General features: G+C 36.8%; 1 long non-coding RNA gene across 1 annotated transcript; it reads right to left on the bottom strand.

Annotated features, from left to right (window-relative positions):
* Window positions 1-2,525: 2,525 nt before the first annotated feature.
* On the bottom strand, window positions 2,526-4,191 carry LOC131534099 (uncharacterized). The gene is made up of 3 exons (XR_009269314.1): window positions 4,077-4,191; window positions 3,866-3,984; window positions 2,526-3,653 (listed from the first exon to the last, which is right to left on the bottom strand). It is a non-coding gene; the product is annotated as an uncharacterized LOC131534099 (long non-coding RNA).
* Between the last annotated feature and the right edge of the window lie 18,639 nt (window positions 4,192-22,830).

Raw genomic sequence — 22,830 nt, 5'->3', positions numbered from 1 at the left:
AAAATACAATAATGACAACAATTTTTATAGTTTTTATCGCCTAAATATCCGCCATACTTTTTTATATTTTGTTACCTTGAAAGGCTTTGTCTTTATAATAGGGAAATTAGTTTGGCTGTACTGCTCAAAAAACTTGCAAAATAGAAAATCCAACATGACAAAGAATTGTGATAATATTGTGAATCGTAATATTTCTAAAAAAAAATCATGATATTTTTGCCATATTGCCCACCCCTAGACCCAGACTAGACTAAGACTAAATCAAAAATGCCTGCCAAAATTAACACTGGTCTACATTACAAAAAATAAAAATAAAAAAAACACTTGCCAAGTCTGCTGTAACCACAGCACTTGCTACATGTTGCACAATACAGCATAACTGCAGCACAGGGCCTGTACAAGAAGACTTTATTAGCAATGAAAAGAACCTCATTGCCATTAAAGTGAAATTACTGAACCTAATCATAGGAGCTTTATTTAAAAAAATGCTCATAAAAAAATAAAAACAATTAAATAAATTTAATCCGGCAGACTTCAGGTTTTGCATCTGAAATCTTCACCTACATTTCAGCATATCACTGAACTGCAGTTATATTGTATCTGTACTTCATTATACTGCAAATCTACAGTTGCACTTCATTGCACTTCAGTTTTACTGCTCTTGAACTTTAATGAACTGCAGTTATATACTTCATTATACTGCAATTGTCCAGTTGTACTTCACTGTACTGCATTTATACTACTTTGTACTGCAGTTTTACTGCAGTTGTACTTCAATGTACTGCAGTTATTTTTTGTAAGGGATATAGAAGTACACAAGTCATACCGTAATTTAAATGCGGTGGACTTTAATGGACAGTAAAACAAAGACAGAATACCATATAACTCCAGGCTGGCACAGTTTTGACGAACGAATGCAAACAAATGCAGAGCACCGTAACTTAATTTGAGCGTTCAAAAACAAAGTCAAAGAGCTGTAACTGATGTTATACTGTGTTCTGCCTTGGTTTCTCCGAGGCTTTTCTCCATGATACTTAAACACATGATAAAGGAGGCCATTAATGTCCCAAAATGATCAATAACTAATTTTCAACCAAAAACGAAATTATGGTGTTTTGTCTTTGCACGGCAGCACTGCTGTCACTATAGACGGACGTGGTTTCAGCTCAGCTTCACCCACATCCCGCCTTTTTGCCCATTTTCAATTATCGGGAGTGACGCGCGGTGATGCGCTTCCAAGATGGCGGCGGTCGGCTCCGCCCACTTTAGGCTTCAAAAATGTGCTGCGTCCCAATTCGCCTACTTATACTATGCCCTAAAAGTATGTACTCTTTTTGTGAAGAAAAAGTACATACTTTTGAGTATGTAGCAGAATAGTAGGCAGGCTTTACTACTTCGTCATAGCTGCTTCTTTAAGGAACGCTCTGTTGCTTAGTCACGTGCAGTCCTGTAACTGTTTAAACTGCACTGTTAATCATCTTGTCACAGTTAACATCATCCACATTTCGTTTAATTTGATTTCCTACCGTACTGGAGAGAAATAAAGAAGCACATCGCGGGTCTTTCATGCAGAGAACTCTGCTCATGTGTTTGCATAATGATGCATTTAAAAGTTAATGACCAAACGTATCATTATAAAAGTTCACAGTGTTGCTGCAGATGAAATATAACGTGGATAACATTAAATTAATATATATTTTTTAATCAGGTTAGACATTGATTATTTATCACTCAAATCACTTTCTCTACCTGTCCGTTGATCGCGCATATCCGCCATCTTTTTATGCATGTTTGGAATCCTCCTCCACAGCGCAATGTGTTGTGGGCAATATTAGCCATTAGTGTGCATCGATCTGCACTTCGAATTCTAACCAGAAGTAGTAGACCATCCGGGAATCTTTGGCATACTTTTTTAAACATACTATTTGATTTGGGACATACTAATTCTATTTTCGAATACTATTTAGGACGGATCCCAGATAGCAAAATTTGTCTGGCCCATCTCTGGGCCACAACCTTGCTTAGCTTCTGGCCCAGTTCTGGCTGGGTCCCCGGCCCGAAACTGGCACACACACTAAAAACCGACTCAAACAATTTCCTCTGGCCCAGATGCGGCCCACGCCATGTAAAATTACTCTTATTTATTGACGTGGCCCAGATCTGGTCCGCATTCTGTAGAGTGACTTCTATTATTTTATGTGGCCCAGGTCTGGCCCAGACACTTTAAGCCAGATCTGGCTGAGACTCGGCTTGGTCCCCGGGCCCAGAAACTGCTAAATGTAACTCAGCAGTGAAACACAGATACAACCATTTAAAAACATTAAAAAGGCTTTAATTATAAAATTACCAAATGCTTTAATATAAATATACCGTATTGACCCGAATATAAGACGATGTTTTTTCCTTGGAAATACATCTGAAAAAACACGTTCGTCTTATATTCAGGGTCTAGACCTTGACATGTCAATAATACACCCACAACAATAGGTGGCGCCAAAAACGCATAAAACAAGTGTGCCATGAAATATGTAATGTAATGTGTGTTGTAAAGATCGCGAATGAAAACAAATGAAAAAGAAAAGCTTACAGCAGCATGATCGTGACTGTCATGTTAGCCTGATGGGAACAAACTTCCTCTGTAAGTGATTTTAAAACGTAAGACAGTACCCAGATTTGAAGACTACAATAAGATTTCACGTCTACTGATAATAACATTTTGGTAGGCTACTACGAGTTGGATAGCCTAATTGTTATAGAATTCAAAAAGCCTTTTTCCAACAGGTACATCTGGAAAAAAAGGGGGGGGGGGGTCGTCTTATAATCAGGGTCGTCTTATATTCGGGACAATACGGTATATGAACAAATGCACTACAGTATAAACATTAACACTTTTTAAACCACAAAGTAACAAGTAAATTATATTTACTGATATATATATATATGAAGAGTTAATTTGCAGAAACAGATAACTTATACAGATAATGTTTTTTCATTGTGCATTCCAATTAATCTCATTTAAACTGCATTTGGGTTATTTTGATTAGGTAGAGAATAACTAATAAATACTAGCTAACTAACACAAAACAAAAACACGATAACAAAAAACATGATTTTTAAAAATATTTAAAAACTGAGTTCTGTTTTTGCAAATAAACTCTTCATATATAAAACATTATGTGTCATAATTCAGTTCTTATCAAAATGGTGTCAGTGCAGTCAAGTCAATAATATTGCTGAATATTAGGTGTCTTCAACCAAGCAAGACAAAAGGCAACAGTGACAAGGAACCCAAACAAGACCCAGCTCAGTCAGGAAACAGTCTCCTCTGGCTAAACGATTGAACGTGGTGTGATTATTCCAGGCTGCGTCACAAGTCAGGTTGTGGATTGATATCCTTCAAAATATTTCATCCAACTTCTTCTGCATGAAGAAACATCACGACAGCAGGTGAAGCTGGTAAAAAGGGTCTGTGCAGAGGGCTTGTCTGGTTCTCGTAGTCTTTGCTGATGATCTGTGCTGGGGCCATCAATGAGGTCTTCACAGGGATCTAGCTGACATGGTCTCCGCTGACATTCAGGGATGTGTTGTAGTCATTCCTGGGTGCAGGTCCACCGTCTGGTCTGGATACGGCTGGATCAGCTGATTACTGTAACCTAGGGATAAGGGTGAGACGGTATAGAAGCAACTAATATAAGCATTGATGTCATTCTTCTTACAAATTAGCAAGTACATTAGATATTATAGGAAGTGTTGCTGCTTACCCTAATTGGTGCAGCATAAAGATCCTTTAAGGGATTTGAATTATAGAAATGTGATAGTGTGTCATGTGTATGGAAGGTTAAAGAGATAGGTCTTTTAAACTCACAGAGTGTGTCTGCCTGCTGAAGTCCACCCTTTTGATCTGCCAGCTGGAGCCACCTCTTCATCGTCCCCTTGACCTCCATTTCAGCAGCATTAGCTTGAAAGTTTTTTCCAAATTGCAGCCTTGAAATATGTATAAATATATATTGTAAGGTAATTTAATCTAAAGCATTACAGTTTTTTACAATCATTAGAACCAGACCCAGAATTCGCACCTTATATGTTTGATGAATGTTCATGCAGCAGCTCAGAATTTCTGTAAAAAAACAAAAACAATTATGTCAGATTACATATATATTGTCACGGTCCTGCTGGAGCCAGGGAAACGTGGGGATCAGGAGTTTCTTCCAACACAGACTTTATTGGAAATACAGGAACGCAGGACACAGATTACACACGAATAACAATTAACAACCGACACGGAGACAGGGAAACACAGGGCTTATAAACACAAGGAAATCAAGGGAGGAGAACTGAAACAGGTGGGGAACAATCACACACGGCTGGGGACTAATAAACTAATAATCACAGGAACAGGAACAAACCAAATATGGGCACGTGAGGAGGGGAAACACAAGACAGGACTGACATATATAGTGTTCAGATTAAACTTTTAAATTTGTTTGCTCATAATAAACCCAACACGTAGGTCTACAATATTAGCCTACTATCAGTTCACACACAGGCTTATCGCCGTGTTAGTTGTAGTGGGTGACAAGCTACAGTATTAAGCTTGTTAACCTTATAATCGGTCATAGAAAATACATCAGATGTCTTTTTTTTTTTGTCATGATTGATTTATTAATGATCAGCTGTATTAAAGAGAAATAATCATTTCACCCGATGTTTAAAGAGAATAAAATAGCCTTGACAGCCTACTTACACATAATTAACTTGCTCTCTCTCACCGGACTCGTGTGTGTGTGTGTGTGCATCGGTAAAGAAGGAAAGCAGGCAGTGGACCAAACCACTGTGAGGAAAGGGAGGGGGGGAATCTAAACATTTCTGAACTTAAAACGTTTTTTTTTTGCGTTTATTTTGTTTTACTAATCACACAATTATTTTAAGTATATGTCCATTATATTATTTTCAATACACAGAGTCGCTTGTAATGATATTTTTAGGGGGGACAAGCCTCAGACCAAGCCTCTTTTTTGCATGTTCCGGAGGGAGGGGTTGATGCAAATTTATGGGTTTGTTACGTATGCAACCCGGGAAGTATCTCGTAGTCCCATATGAGTCGTTTTTGTAGGCATTAAACTTCCTGATTTTTAAAAGACCATATCTCCGCTTACGTTGAACTTTCAGCGCAGCGACTTTACAGATACTGTTCATGCACCAACAGCAACATTACACACTATTTAAAATGAAAAAAGTGAAATCACAGTAAACCACCCCTTTAAAATTTAACTACCTAACATTATCGTGCACCGGATACAGCTCATCGTTTTTTCATATAAAAAAATTACATATTGTTTTCCTAAAGAGACCGGGCCTGACAGTTAGGCCTAACGTTACTCATCAACACTCAATCCGGTTTTACAATATATTCGGTTAATTAATTGTTTCTGTAATGTGTTTCTTAGTACTCTGTTTACCTTCATCCTATATGATCACTAGGTCGTGTTCAATTATTTACAAAAACATAAGAATGATTACATAATTTAAAGGCTATTTTTAGACACAGACAACATTGGGAGACAGAATAAAAACACAAGAATATATTTGTAAATATTTATTTAAACATTGAAAACGCTTAATCTCAGACATTCGTGAAAAACGTCAACAGTCAACAAGTAATCTTGGAGATATATGCTTTTTTTTGTAGTTGTATTTCAACACTACCTAAATAGTGATCAGTTCTGATATAGGATGAAGGTAAACAGAGTAGGCTACTAAGAAACACGTTACAGAAACAATTAATTATTTACAAAATGTGAACAATCATATGAGTAGTTGAAGCTTAACTTCGTTCAATTTTACTACCTGCTTGAAATAATCCGTAAAACAAAACGCAACCTGAGGCGCTCATGCTAATAATTTCAGTTCCATTCTTCTGGTTTTGGATGGCCCCGCCCACGGCGTTATCCTGATGAATATTCACGTAAGCGCCACCCAGTGGAACCAAATATTTCAGGAACTGAATATATTGTAACACCGGGACCGAATGATTTTTCTGACGCTATTATCATCGCAAACCTAACAGAAACAATCTAAAAACTCTTCGTGGCATTTAAACATCAAACAACACTAGATTGATCATTAAATAAGTTAAATAACTTAACCGCTGAAATCTCCTCAGGATTAACCGCCAAATCTTTCTCTCAGCGGCTGATCTCCTTTATTCTAGCAGCGGCCGCCGGAGACAAAACCAACTCGGGCCGAAGGTAGATACACACAACCACGCCGAGTGCGGACCTGCCGCACGTACAACAGTATGGAGTCAATTTAATGCCGCATATACATGCAAAAGAAAATAAAGTTTTGCAAAAGAAAATAAGTTTTGCAAAGAAAAATAAAGAATTGCAAAAGAAAATGAAGTATTGCAAAAAGAAAATAAGTTTTGCGAATAAAAATAAAGAATTGCAAAATAGATAAATAAAACAGAGCAAAAGCAATGATTTTGCAATACATATTTTCCATGGCCATATCTACTAATTTATTTGCAATGCAGCTTTTATTTTGCGTTTCAGTCAAGTTTGAGCTTGCGATACCGTTTTCCTTTGCGCTTCACGTTTCTGCGCGTCTCACTTTGTGGCTCTGTTTTGACATGGGGTGGAGTCAGGGACGGGGCATGTCCAACAGGCCTGGGGATGCCTCCTGGAAGTGACGCCATCGGCCCGAGACGCAGATCACAGCTGATCCAGGCACCGTCATTGAGCAGAGGCATGCGGGTGGATCGTTTCCTTTATTCACTAGCTTTAAAACATGCATGTTTTCATTTTATTAACAAATGTATGTGTGTATTAGCAGCGTTTGCTCAAGTTAAAGAAGTTGTTAATATGAACATCTGCTGTTTATTTCTCTCAATGTGTGCACACTTTAGCATTAAAATGTGTATTGTTTCATCTGGTTAACTAAATGTGCATTAATAGTGCTTGTTTAAAATCTCTTAACCTGTGCACAGCGCTCTTTGTTTACATTAGTTCAGAGTTACTGCTAGTTTTAATGTAAAAGAATGCAATTAACTTCACAAACTATACATCATTAAAAAGGTCTAAGACTCAAGCTTCATATCCATCTCGACTTCGTTTTTCATTTACATAACTCCTGGCATAAATTAAGAAATGACTGAAAAAAAAAAACAATTTACTACTTTATTTACAAAATAATATCCAAAATGTGGTGGTGCTTCCCCTATTGGGTTGCAGATCAATGTTTTAGTAAATAAGGTGGTTATTTGTTTATTTATTTATTTATTGTTGCGCAAACAAAGCACTCGTGTTGGTTCCTAAAATTGAGGTTTAAACCACTGGAGTCACGTTGATTACTCTAATGATGTCTTTCCTACTGTTCTGGACCTTGAATGTGTAAACTGCATAGCTTTCTATGGAAGGACAGAAAGCTCTCAGATCTCTTCAAAAATATCTTAATTTGTGTTCTGAAAATGAACAAAGGTCTTATAGAGGTAGAATGGCATGAGGGTAATTAATGACAGAATTTTCATTTTTAGGTGAACTAACCCAAGTTTAAGTTCAAAGTACCTCTTATGAGATTATTATTATTATTATTATTTGGCAAACATTTGAAGTGTAAGTTTCATGAGCTCAGAGTACCTTTTGTGAGAACGGTAATATTCAGGTGACATTACACTAAACACTGGTTGAAGTAACCTCAGATAAATGATTACATTTTATGGTGTTTTTGATATTTTTGCATGTTTGTGAGTGTATTAATGTTTAAAGTGCAATTCATCAGCTTTGTGTATCTTATGAGAATTAAAATGCATGATTTTGTAAGGTTTACTGTGTAGAAATTTCAATGTATATATTATTTTAAGGTATTTTTACAATATTGTTGTAGATTTTATTAAAATATGTATTAAAATGTGTCTGTGTTCAGTGTATCATCATTTAATGTTTTTGTTTTTTATCATTTTCTTTTGAGACAACGGGGAATAAACAATTCAGTAAGGTTGCTTTAGCTATATAAATTTGCCAATATACATTTTTAGATTAGGTAAAACAAAAAATGTATGCTACTACTATTTAAAATATTTAATTGGGCCAATAACATGCTTTGGTAGATTAAATGTTTTTTTTTTCAATTGGCTCAACATATTATTTCTCATTGAGCCAATGTTAACAGACTGTTGCCACAATTGAAAAAATTCTATTAGCAGAAATTCAATTGGGCCAATGGAAAAATTTAGATGTAATCAGTCACTAGAAAATGTTGAGTTGGGGAGGTCTGAAATTTTTTACAGTTTTTTATTTATATGTAGCATCTGCATCAATAGTAAAATTGTTAAAATTATTTATTTTTAATTTACAGTAAAATTACATGTACAAAATACCATAATATTGTACAATTAGCCTGTGATAGGATATATAATGACTGAATCTACAGCACCTTCATGAGTTGAAAATTACACCCAATGCACATTTATTAATAATCATTTATTTTAGATCTAGAATGAATTGGGACTGCATTTTTTTTTAGGGCTTATATGGTACTATAACACGATCAAGACCTGTCTGGAACTACTTAAGCTGTGCATTTCCTGAAAAATAAATGCACACCTTAGAAAGTCAGAATTAATAATTCAACCTCCCTGTAGGACAACAGTAAATAAAGTCAGCATGCACTGGTGTACATAATATAAAACATTACATCAACAATAGTGCATGACTTTAATAAAAAAAATAAATAAAAAAAAACAACAACTAAATGTACACATGTATACATATGTTTGCTTGGTTCAGACATAGGAATTAATAATTTTCTGCATTTATATATCCAGGTTGGTCTATAACTTTTAACACAGGTTAAAATCCATTTACATATCATATATGTAATTTATTAGTGAGATCCCAGGCCTAATTTATCCTACTACGCTACAGAATCAATCCATGTTTGTTAGATCACTTGATAGACTTCCACCAAAAGTCAATATTCAAAAATTTCTGATAGAATGCAATATAAGATGACTGGAACAACCAGCTGGTTCGCTGTTGCTTATTTATGCAATGTTTTTCTATTTAAATGTTTTATCATAAGTAAAATCCATATCCTGTTTCGTGCCTAATATTTTCCTTGTTTCTTTAGGATTGCATAAATTGTCTGGTATTATCAACAAACCTAGATCTCATTGCCATTACAAATATTACATTGTATTTACAGAGAGATCGAATTAAACCATACCAATGCTGAATGGTCTACCTTCCAAAAGACAACCTGTTCATGTTTGTTAGAGATCCTGATACTTGATTGTAATTTCAGACTTGTAGAATGCATTAATTAAACATACTGTCAGACCTGGTATATTACAAATAAACATTTTTCATGATTAATCAATATTAATGAATGTATATTTGAAACATGGTGGTACTTAATCTCAGGGGCAGACTTAGTGATTTGGGGACCCTAAGCAAATTTCAGGTACGGGGCCCCAACAAAAGAACTATATGCTCTTTTACGCGTAACCCTTATTTTGCTTGCTAGTTCTCTCTCATTATAGCTATAGCTATTATTTATTGTAACTATTACCCCTTCACAACTTAAGTAGCCTAAATAACTAGTCAACCTGATGCTGTTCTAAAGCCATATTAAGCTACCTTATTGTTTTCGGATAACAAAAGACATTATATTAAAAAAAATAATAAAATGCTTGCACTTTGAATTGTAAACTTCTTCAATCTTTTTCCAAAAAGGGTTAAAATGTCATAAAAATTATCCCATGCAATTCATTCCATATTCCAAGTGTTCTTAAGGCATATGATAGGTTTTGCCGAGAAACAAATCGAAAATATAATCTATTAAGCGAAAATCTCCAGTCATTGCATTCGTGCATTTATACGAGTTTTTAGTTTATAGTTCATTTGCATTTATTGTTCGCACTGGCGCGCCTAGGAAAAAGACACAAGAGTCATTTTGAAACATCAAGACAAATAAAATTATGACTTGAAACGCAATTTCTTTACTGAGGTGAATATAACTGTTCTGAGACGAGCGTAGAATGCGCGCAAAGAGCGCTCCGTCTATAATCACTAAAAGCTGTCACTATGAAGGTAAAATGACGTCAAAAAGATTTGCATGCGCAGGGTAAGATTTGTGAAAGTGTACATAAGATAGCAAGCGTAAATTAATTTTGCATTCGCAAGAAAAGAGTTGTAAAAGTGCAAATTGCATTTCAAGCGTAAGAAAAAAAGATTTGCAGCCTTTTACTGTTTTTTGTAAGTGTATATCATGTATTTTGAAACTGCAACTTCATGCTAAGGCAAAATAAATATGATCTGTATTCTTCTGACTTTCATTTTTTTCTAGAAATACGTTGGTAATAAATATATGCTTAATTACACTTTTAAGGAATATGCTAAACACAAGCACACTATTACTATATTTCTAAAAAGTATAGTAGAAATACTATGTTAATAAATATATTCTTAGTTACACTTTTAAGGAATATACTAAACACAAGCATACTTTTAGTGACGTTTTAGTGTATTTACAGAAAACATAGGCTACTTATGTTACTCTTACTTAAAGTGTATATTATGTGTACTTTGTGTAAGAACATAACAAAATGATTACACTTTTAGTAGGTTTTTAATGTACTTTATATTGCAGTAGGCCTACACATGGTTATATTTTAAATATGTATTTATAATTGTAATATTTGGAAAAGTACGATATTTTGAAAAACATTTTTAACATTTACAATGTACAAACCTTTGTCAAATATTATTAACCATTGCAATTGTTACAATCGAAGCTCCCGCACCACTCCCTCTCCGCCACCAGAGGGAACCATCCCCTGAATATTAACTCCCATTCGGACTCAGTTTCCCATCATCCCTCATACCTGGGCCTGATTACCTTGCCACACCTGCACCTCATTCACACACCCATACTTAAGCAGCACACTTCCATGCACTCATTGCGAAGTCTTGATTTGCCCTGACGGTCACTTCTGAGTGTTTCTACCCGTGTTTGAGTTACTGTTATTATCATCTCTGCCTTGTTTCTTGACTCCGTTATCCCTCTCTGGTTGCCCTGATTTGGACTGTTTCTCTGGACTCTGAGTGTAAGCCGCCTGCCTTGATTATTCTGCCTGTTCTCCCAACCACGTCTCTGCCTTGCCTACTCTGTCCCCATTGCTGGTCCATTACCCTGTTCTGTCTGACTATTCTAATAAAAAGCTGCAAATGGATCCAGATCTGTCTGATGATTCTTCAAACCGCGATCCAGCAGCATTGACACAGCTGACAACTGAACTCCCGGCTCAAGCCTCGCAACTCGCTCTGGACCAACATCAGTTGCATCGACTCGCCACACTCACCGATGAGCTTCTTGCAGCATTGCAAGGTCTGCGCGTGGCTCAAGTACAAGCCGCTGCCAACCCGCCACCCGTTCCAAACAACCCTCCGGCCATGCAAACTCGCTCTGTCAACCCACAACTCGCCCTTCCTGAGAAATTTGACGGTGACACCACTAAATGCAAAGGCTTCCTGTTGCAATGCTCGCTCTTCGTCAGCCAACAACCTTCACTTTAGCCCACTGAATACAGTCGCATTGCCTTTGTGTGTTCGTTACTCACCGGCAAAGCTCTGGACTGGGCTACTGCGGTATGGAGGACCGATGGTTCAACCTTCCCTACCTCTGACTCATTCCTCCAACACTTCAAGGAGGTGTTTCAACATCCAGCTGAGAAAGGAGACGCGGGTGAGCAGCTTCTAACACTTTCACAGGGCAGGAAAACGGCGGCTGAGTATGCCCTGTCACTTCGCACTCTGGCGGCGCAAACTACGTGGGTAGAGGATACCCTGAAACTGCTGTTTCGGAAAGGCCTGAACACTGAATTGCAATCTGAGCTGGCGAGACGAAGGGAGGACCCTGAGTCAATTCATTGAACTTTCCATCCACATAGACAATCTGATTCGTTCTCGACGCACCGTACGATCTGCGCCTCGCTCACCACCCAAACCTCACAATGCTGTTGAACCTATGCAACTAGGGTTCACTCACCTCCCTCACCTCACTCCCACAAAATCAACTCTGTCTGTACTGCGGTCAAGCAGGCCATATGAAGAACACTTGTCCCGTTTGGCCATCATTGGCTCGAGCCGCTCGCAGTGGGAGGGCTCTGTTACAATCGAAGCTCCCGCACCACTCCCTCTCCGCCACCAGAGGGAACCATCCCCTGAATATTAACTCCCACTCAGACTCCGTTTCCCATCATCCCTCATACCTGGGCCTGATTACCTTGCCACACCTGCACCTCATTCACACACCCATACTTAAGCATGCACTCATTGCGAAGTCTTGATTTGCCCCGGCTGTCACTTCTGAGCGTTTCTACCTGTGTTTGATTTGCTGTTAGTGAAGTGACATACAGCCAAGTATGGTCGTTTAACCCATCCAACGTGCACACACACAGCAGTGAACACACACACACCGTGAACACACACCCGGAGCAGTGGGCTTTATGCTGCGGCGCCCGGGGAGCAGTTGGGGGTTCGGTGCCTTGCTCAAGGGCTTCATTCTCGACTCCGTTATCCCTCTCTGGTTGCCCTGATTTGGACTGTTTCTCTGGACTCTGATTGTAAGCCGCCTGCCTTGATTATTCTGCCTGTTCTCCCAACCACGTCTCTGCCTTGCTTACTCTGTTCCCATTGCTGGTCCATTACCCTGTTCTGTCTGACTATTCTAATAAAAAGCTGCAAATGGATCCCGATCTGTCTGATTCACGACAGCAATATTTAAAATGTTGTTTAATATGGGTTATGCTACTTTGGTTGATTAGGCTGTTGTTCATTACATGGTACATTAATTGTAATAAGGTGTTTATAAATTTGTTCAAGCTTGATGCTTTTATTTTCTAATATATATTTCTGAAGTTCCCACAAGGATTTCTACATCATATCTGAGAAAAAAACAAAAAACAAAAACACGTTTATTTGTGTTTAAATTCAAACAGCACAGACTAAACCTGATTGGTTCCAGAGCCATTGAAAGACTCTGATTGGTTCATGTGATGAGCTCGCAGCAGAGAGCTTCATAAATCAAATATGTGCGTGCAAATGTCCCTTGAATGTGAATATAAGTCTAAATTTAAACAGTATTATATAGAGCGATCGTGTCTCTTTAGGGCGCTTGGAGGAAACCACGCAATCTTGGAAGAAAAATGTTAGCAAGTGTGTCCATTCCAGGTGGCTAATTTGTGCTTCCTTTCAGTCATTCATGTAAAAATCCGTTATCTAATTTTGTTTCTGTTTTGTTTTTTTCTAAAGCTGCAAGGCACTTGTGCAAAATATTGTATGCCAGGACGACTAGGCTGTGCCCAGGTCTCCGGAACCTGCGACGACACTCAGCTCCATCGACCCTCCTGTGCCTACGGATCCACCATCTCTGTGTCCGTCAGTCGGCTCCCAGATGTCGGCAACCACACCATCTACATCTTGGCTCCTCCCTCCCTCGACTCCACCATGTGTTGTCAGCACTGGGATGCTCTGGGTCTGTGCAATGTGCCAAACTCCATCTAAGCCGCCAGGGCATCATCCTCCCATCACCATCCCTTCGCCACATCCTGCCATCATCCCACACTTTTGCTTCTCACCATTCCTACACAATCTCCTCGTCCACCTCCAGAGCCCCCTCCATCCCACCCTATTCTGTTGCTTGAACTTTATCATCTTCAGTCTTTGCACACACATCTATTCACTTCTGCACTTTGTTTTTCTGTAAAAAAATTTTTTTTCTTCAGAAAATTGCATTGTAATTTTTATTTATTCATTGATGTAAAATTCTTTACTTTTCAGTAATACAGGTATAACTGAAATGTTCTACAAATGGATAAGATAGCTTTTCCATAGCATTTGTCTTTTTTTTTTCATTTATTATGTTTTTTTGTATAATGTTTTAAAATGTACTTGAGTATGTTTGTAGTAATACAAATATACTATAAACATACTTGTATTTCAAGTACATTTTTAATACATTTAATAGTATGTTTTTTTGTTTTTCACCAAAGTATATACTGTATGCTGCTGTACTTTTTTAATGTACTTTATGAATATCTGTAATGTACACAATATATAATACATTAAAGTTTTATATATATTAAAGTGTACGTGTGTATATACTGAAAAATATAATACTAATAAATATAATATAATATACTAGTGTAATGCTAATGCATTTCTAATGAGCTGAAATACAATTGAAATGTACTTGAAGCACATTAAAACAATGCTTCAGATATACTCTACCTGTAGTTCATTAAGTATTAAAAGTACATTTTAAATGAATTTTAAGAAATACACTTAAATTGCACTAAATATACTTAAAGTGGTTCTATTTTAACACAATTTTAATATATTACGAATACATTAAAACTGAACTTAAAACATATCTTGAAATACACTTAATATACTTAAAGTTGTTTCAAAATAATATGCACTTAGTATAGTATAATATAAATATATTAAGTGTGTCTGAAAAAGCACAATTTAAATATATTACAAATAGATTAAAACTGAACTTAAACATATCTTGAAATACACTTAATATACTTAAAGTTGTTTCAAAATAATATGCACTTAGTATAGTATAATATAAATATATTAAGTGTGTCTGAAAAAGCACAATTTAAATATATTTCTTTTTCATTTGGATTGTGTTAGGCTATCACAAATATTTTAAATTAAAACTTCCACTGGCAGAAACAGTCGGCTCTCGTGCATTTTACATTTAAATATTATTACAAACAGTCCGGGTCTTAAAGCAAAATCGCTAATTAGGGTCCAAGCCAAAATGGCGCAGGGCCCTATTGTTTCCTTCAGGATTTTTTTTTTCAACCTTCCGGGGGTTTTGGGGGGCCTTAACATGCTCAAAAACTCTTGAAAATTTGCACACACGTTGGAATCCGCGGCCATTAGGACGCCTCCCAGGCTGGGACCTGGGCGTGGCACAGGGGCTCTACAGCGACCCCTAGAACACAGTCTGAAAACATGATATGTAGCTCACACATACCTGCACGTATTCATATGAAACTCGGAACACATATAGATCTCATTGAGCCGAACAATTTTCACCCTCTATGTCATAGGCTCCGCCCAACAGGAAGTCGGCTATATAGGGCTTTTTGAAAATGCATGCTCTGGAATTTGAAATACTCCTCTGAGGACTTCCATACGATTGCCACCAAACTCGGTGAACATGATCTCAAGACATTGGGGATGCTAAATTGCGGAGGGATTTTTGATATCCCTAACGGTTTGCCCGTGGCGAGGTGATGAATTATGGCGAAAAATGAGAGACACGAAATGTCTAATAACATCCACATACATTGTCTGATTTTGATCAAACGTCAGGGGTTTGTTCGTTGTACGATGCCGATCGAATAGATGTGACTATTATGAGTAAAAGTTATAGCGCCACCAACTGGCAACAGGAAATGTGTCAATTTCAAAATGCTTTGAATTCAGCATCTTATTTTTACCCGATTTGTTTCAAACTTCATCAGAATAATGACAAAACACGGCCGATGTAAAACTGTGAAGGGAATATTGATATCTAAAATATTGTTGCCGTGGTAATATGTCAAAGTTGAATATTTGTTTCCGGTTATTTTGAGGCAGATAACATGCTTAGAATTCCATGAAACTCAATACACATATCCGTATTAATGATAGTTAGACACCAACAAAAGCTCATAAATGGGCGTGGAAGAGGCACTCTATAGCGCCACCTTTTGTCAAAAGTTTGGGAGTTAGTTTTAGCTACAGACACCAAACTCGGTACATAAATTGTTCTTATTAAGCCGGACAACTTTCTAATTTACAGTCATTAGCTACGACCAACAGGAAGTCGGCTATTTTTATTTGAATGTTTGTTTTTTGAGAAAACAGGCTGTAAATAAACTCGTACTCCTCCAAGCAGAAACAAGTAGTTCACACCAAACTTTGTCAACATGATGCCAATATACTGAAGATTTTAAATTGCGGAAGGATTTAGGATATCTCGAACGGTGTGGTAATGGTGATTTATTAAAGTAACAGTAAAACAAATAGCAGTAATTTTCTTATATCTTTAAAGTGCAGTTTCCAAACACTTCAAAACTTTTTACATAAATATAACAAATCATTCTGAGGAAACATGCTTAGTATCAAAAATGTATCATGCTCAGGGGCCACAAAACTACGACGGCGTTTTAGTGCCACCTTAATAAATAAAAAAAAATCTAAGATTACGAGAATAAAGTCGAAACTACGAGAATAAAGTCGAAATGTTACGAGAATAAAGTCGAAATGTTACGAGAATAAAGTCGAAATGTTACGAGAATAAAGTCGAAATGTTACGAGAATAAAGTCGAAATACTTCGAGAATAAAGTCGAAATGTTACGAGAATAAAGTCGAAATGTTTCGAGAATAAAGTCGAAATGTTTCGATCATTTAAATCGTAGAAATTAAAGTTATAATATTTTGAGAGTATAGCATATTGCGCATGCAAATGGCCCGCATTGAGAGCACCGGGAGAAGTTGCAGGCCACCGGAATTGATTTGAATATTGTTGTGTCCGAGCGGCCGCATCATCTTACTGGGATGTCAATTTTAAGGACTCGCGGGAACAGCTTAATATCAAGAATATGATATTTATTAACAGACTGAACAGGAACAACTGTTTATCTTAACATCAGCTCTAGCTCTCTTATTTAACCCTTTTTTAATACACTACAAATATAGCTATGTGGGATTATTAGCAGAAATCATATCATGTGTCATACTCGCGGGGACAGTATGCTTGGAAATAATATTTAATGCATTCCATTGCATTCATTATTTGTAGTGCGTCAGCCACACAATAGCAATAGCTTAAGCTTTGTGCTTTTAATATAAAACAAAGTCTCAGCTTTCAAAATCAGTTTTATAACGAAACACAAACTGTTTACTGTAAATGAGGACATAATATTTAACGTCTTCCATTCATTATATGATACCAGTAATCACAACAATTTTGTGCTTTGTTGCTTTTACACACAGCTCAGCTTTCAAATTCTGCCAGTTTTATAACGAAATACAAATTATAAATGTGTTTTTGCTCTTTATTTCAAGTTTAATAGCAAGTAATAGCAAGATATAAATTGAAGGAACATCATAAGGCATAAAAAAAAAGTTTAGCCTAATTTATAATTACATTTACATTTAGTCATTTTGCAGACGCTTTTATCCAAAGCGACTTACAATTTGGGGAATACATAAAGCGATTCATCTTGAAGAGGCAATCCGACAAACGAAGTGCTTGTAACACCAAGTCTCAGGCATTGTTTAAATAAGTACAAGCTAGCAAGGGAAGGAATAAATAAGGAGAAAGAGTTTTTTTTTTTTTTTTTTTTATGTGTAGGGTTTTTTTTATGTGTATAATGAAAATGTCTCGTCGTTTGTTATTGTAATCTGAAAGATGATTGACTCACATGCTGCTTAACAAACACATTATTGCAATATAGCCTACATATTGTTTGTATTTCGCTATAAAACTGACAGATTTTGAAAACTGAGATTTGGAATATCTCCCGGTGCTCCAAATCCGGGCTATTTGCATGAACAAAAGGCTAGAATAGCCTATCTCAAAATATTATAACTATATAATCTTTATTCTCAAAACATTTCGACTTTAATCTCGTAATATTTCGACTTTATTCTCGTAACATTTCGACTTTATTCACGTAACATTTCGACTTTATTCTCGTAACATTTCGACTTTATTCTCGAAATATTACGACTTTAATCTCGTAATCTTAGATTTTTATTTATTTATTAAGGTGGCACTAAAACGCCGTCGTATAAAACAATTAAAACTTTAACTGAAATTGGTTTAAAGGTGAAGAGTGTAATACCAAGGATGACCACCAGATGGAGGCATGACCTTATTTTTCATGAGCTGCCTGTCTTTGTATCAGAATGAAAAAGAATGCATAGAATCAGCTGAAATGCTCTGTATTCTCAGTATTCTTTACACACACACACACACACACACACACAGATATATATATATATATATATTTTTAATAGTTATAGAATATTAAAAGTATTTGTAACAATTTACATTAAGGTCTCTTTGGTTAACATAAGTTATTACATTAATTAACATGAACTAAAAAGGAACAATATAATTTAAAATAATTTATTAATCTTATTTAATGTTAGTTAATACCAAGAGTGTAATACCAAGGATGATCACCAGATGGAGGCATAGCATTAAATTTCAAGAGCTGCCTGTATGTCTATCAGAATGAAAAGTAATGCATAGAATCAGCTGAAATGTTCTGTACTGTCAATATTCTTTTACATATATATATATATATATATTTTTTTTATATATATAGTGATAGAATATAACAGAATAGAATAGAATAGAATATAAAAAGTATTGGTAACAATTTACATTAAGGTCTCTTTGGTTAACATAAGTTATTACATTAATTAACATGAACTAAAAAGAACAATATATTTTAAAATCATTTATTAATCTTATTTAATGTTAGTTAATACTGACATTAAAAATATTAATGTTATGTTAATTCACAGAACATAAACAAATGTTAAGATGCAACTTTAAATTTTAATAATGTATTAATACATTTTAACTGAACATTAATAAATATTGTATAATTATTGTTCATGCTAACTAGTATAGTTCAATAATATAGTTTTTAATATGAGTTAATTCAAAACTTACAAACTAAGTATGAACAACATATGTTTTACTATATTTCTTTGTGTTAGTAAAAAATTATTTGTTAGTTTATGGTACAGTAACTAATGTACATTAACCAGAAATTTTAATTAGTAATGTAGTAGTCAATTTTGAATATATCATACACCAAGATTCATAAATGTGTCCCTGGACCACAAAGTTAGTCTTAAGTCGCTGGGGTATATTTGTAGCAATAGCCAAAACTACATTGTATGGGTCAAAATTATAGATTTTTCTTTTATGCCAAAAATCATTAGGATATTAAGTAAAGATCATGTTCCATGAAGATATTTTGTAAATTTCTTACTGTAAATGTATCAGAACTTAATGTTTGATTAGTAATATGCATAGCTAAGAACTTAATTTGGACAACTTTAAAGGCAACTTTCCAGATTTTCAAATAGTTGTATCTCAGCGTAATATTGTCCGATCCTAACAAACCATACATCAATAGAAAGCGTATTCAGCTCTCAGATGATGTATGAATCTCAATTTGGAAAAATCAACACTTAAGACTGGTTTTGTCGTCCAGGGTCGCAAATGCTATACAACTATTGTTCATGTTAACTTCGTGTTAACTTATATAATGTTAAAAACTAAAAACTTGTTGAAAAGTGTTACAAAAGATTCACAAATTGTTCTTTGTGTGTGTGTGTGTGTGAGACATAGAGGATAGAGAGAGACTAACATTAATAAAAGCTATATAATTATTGATCATATTAATTAATATAGTTAATTTAAAAACTGAAACCTTATTGAAATTGTTACCAAAAGTTTATATATTGTTGTGTGTATGTGTCTGTGTGTGTGTGTCTCAATGTCTTGATAGTTTGGATTAACCCTTTCATTGCTGTATCCATCAAAACCAGACTGCCAGAAGGTTACTGTAATGCATGTGCCCGCTGGGCACAGTTTTCCTGATGCCACCGGGGTGGCGTTTGCACACGGCTTGGGCCCACCATCGCTGCTTGCAGCTATATTTTTGATTTCAAATCCAAAGGTTGTTAGCCTAATACTGAAAGTGTTTTTTCAGCATTTTGATCCTCTTTTATCACAGTACAGTTACACAATCTTTCATAGACATATTCACGTTTAAACTCAATTAAAAACGTATTCAATGCTTTTGGCTTCTCTATTTGTATATTAAGTTGCTCAAGCAAGTGGAAACACATTTAAACACAGCATATAGCCTACTTTTCACAAATATTTTAAATTAAAACTGGCCACTGACAGAAACAGTCGACTCTGGTGCCTTTTACATTTACATCTTTATTACAAACAGTCCTGCGGGACTTAAAGAACTTTGTTTTTCTACCTCCACAAGACACAGGTGCATATGTTGCCTTGTTTATCTAAAAGTGCACTTTTCTTTGTTTTAAACCTAGCCAAAAAGCCTTTGAAACACTGTAGACTAGTTATATCTATTTTTTTGTGAAATTACTACATTTCCATGTCAATCCATGTTCATTTTTACCGTGAACAAAGCGCTGTCACTTTAATTCAGCACGTGCAGCACAGCAAAAATAGACTCGGTGCGGAAATGATCTCTGCACTGCTGCAGACGCACCGCTCCTGGAACGCACTGCTGGACCGCAACCGCATGCAGTGTGAAGGCTTTAATCTATTAGCATGGGTGCGGAAAAAAATATGCACCGCAAACGCACTGCAAACGGAGTATGTGTGAAACAGGCGTAAGTCAGGATAATTGTTATCAGGCTGTCTAACTTCTTCCACATCAGTTTTTGCTGAAGCTTTGTTGCGGTTCAATTTCTTCGTCAAAGAGGATACTCTAGCACGGAGCTCTTTGTTCTGTTCTTCTAGCTCTGAGTTACGCTGAGACTGTTGTGTAGCTAGCTCTAAACCAAATTCTCTGTGGCAGCAGATAATGCCTTTCACATTGTTCTTGCGAATACATGCTACCTTTTTACACTCATCTACAGATCAAGTCTTGTCTGGATGGATCTCATATTTCTGAGTTAGTTCTTGTCTAACTTTCTCAGTGACTATTAGGTTCATTTGCACTCCTAACAGTGATTTGAATTCGCTATCTGACCACAAAGGAGTCACGAGACCACCTTTTTCAGTTGTGGGGACCAGCCTAGCATTCTTTCTAAACATTTTGTGAGTTTCTTACCACACAATCAAAAACACTAAAACTTCTCTGATCAACAGAGGGTACGCTTGTTAACACAGATCAACTATTGTTAACCTTCCCTGGCAAAGCAGAGGATAACACAAATTACTAGCACTTTACGCTAATCTTCCCTGCCTGAACAGAAGATAACCAATATTAGCATGTAATGCTAATCTTCCCTGCCTGAACAGAGGATAACCAATTCTTCCCTGCCGAAACAGAGGATAACAAATATTAGCACATGATGCTAATCTTCCCTGCCTGAACAGAGGATAACCAATTCTTCCCTGCCGAAACAGAGGATAACAAACATTAGCACGTAATGCTAATCTTCCCTGCCTGAACAGAGGATAATCTTCATCTCTAAAAAGACATTTTTAGAGGACAACTTAGTTAACCAAACCTCTACTGACCTTAGTGCATATCAGTCACTCCTCTCTTCCTTCTCTGCAAATGTCTCCACTGCTAAAACCACATACTACCACAACAAAATCAACAACTGTTCTGACTCTCGCACACTTTTGAAAACTTTGTCTTCTCTTCTCTGTCCTCCTCCCCCTCCTTCTTCATCAACTCTTACAGCTGATGACTTTGCAATTTTCTTCACAAATAAAACAAGAACCATCAGTGACCAATTCCTCACACCACAAACTGATAACTTCATACCGACAAATACACACTCTCTCACCTCCTTCTCTCCTCTCTCGGAGACGGAAGTTTCCAAACTCATCCCTTCCAATCATCCCACTACTTGTCCACTAGATCCTATCCCCACTCACCTCCTTCAGGCCATTTCTTCTTCAGTCATACCTGCGCTTACTCACATTATCAACACCTCTCTTCACACTGGTACATTTCCCACAGCATTTAAGCAAGCTTGGGTAACCCCACTGCTTAAAAAACCCTCTCTAAATTCAGCACTTTTAGAACACTACAGACCGGTATCCCTTCTTCCATTTATTGCAAAGACACTTGAGCGAGTTGTGTTCAACCAACTCTCCTTGTTTCTTGCACAGAACAATCTTCTGGACAACAACCAATCTGGCTTCAGAAGCGGCCACTCTAATGAGACTGCCCTACTCTCGGTTACAGAGGCCCTGAGACTGGCAAGAGCGGCTTCCAAATCCTCTGTACTCATCTTACTGGACCTGTCTGCTGCTTTTGACACAGTTAACCATCAGATCCTCCTGTCCACTCTCAGAAAGATGGGAATCTCAGGAACCGCGCTCCTGTGGTTCGAGTCTTACCTCTCAGATAGGTCCTTCAGGGTGTCTTGGAGGGGTGAGATTTCAAAGTCACAACTTCTTGCAACTGGGGTTCCTCAAGGCTCGGTGCTTCGACCACTTCTCTTCTCCATCTACATGTCATCATTGGGATCGGTCATTCAGAAGCATGGTTTTTCTTACCACTGCTATGCTGATGACACTCAACTCTACTTCTCATTCCAACAAGATGATCCGGCGGTTGCTGCTCGCATTTCAGCCTGTCTGAGTGACATTTCTAGCTGGATGAAAGACCATCACCTTCAGCTCAACCTTGCCAAAACAGAACTACTCGTGGTCTCAGCCAATCCATCACTTCACCACAACTTCTCTATACAGCTGGGTTCGTCAACCATAACTCCTTCCAAGACAGCCAGGAACCTTGGAGTTGTGATAGATGATCAGTTAAGCTTCACAGACCATATTGCTACAACGGCCCGGTCCTGCAGATTTGCCTTATACAACATTAGGAAGATTAGACCCTTCCTGTCAGAGAAAGCTGCACAACTCCTTGTCCAAGCTCTTGTTCTCTCCAGACTGGACTATTGTAATGCGCTCTTGGCAGGCCTTCCCGCAAGTACTATCAAGCCTCTGCAACTGATCCAGAATGCAGCAGCCAGAGTGGTCTTTAATGAACCGAAGAAAGCTCACGTTAC

The sequence above is a fragment of the Onychostoma macrolepis genome, chromosome 25 (assembly GCF_012432095.1).
Source record: "Onychostoma macrolepis isolate SWU-2019 chromosome 25, ASM1243209v1, whole genome shotgun sequence".
Taxonomy (NCBI): Eukaryota; Metazoa; Chordata; class Actinopteri; order Cypriniformes; family Cyprinidae; genus Onychostoma; species Onychostoma macrolepis.
This window is presented reverse-complemented; position numbering and strand designations above follow the sequence as displayed.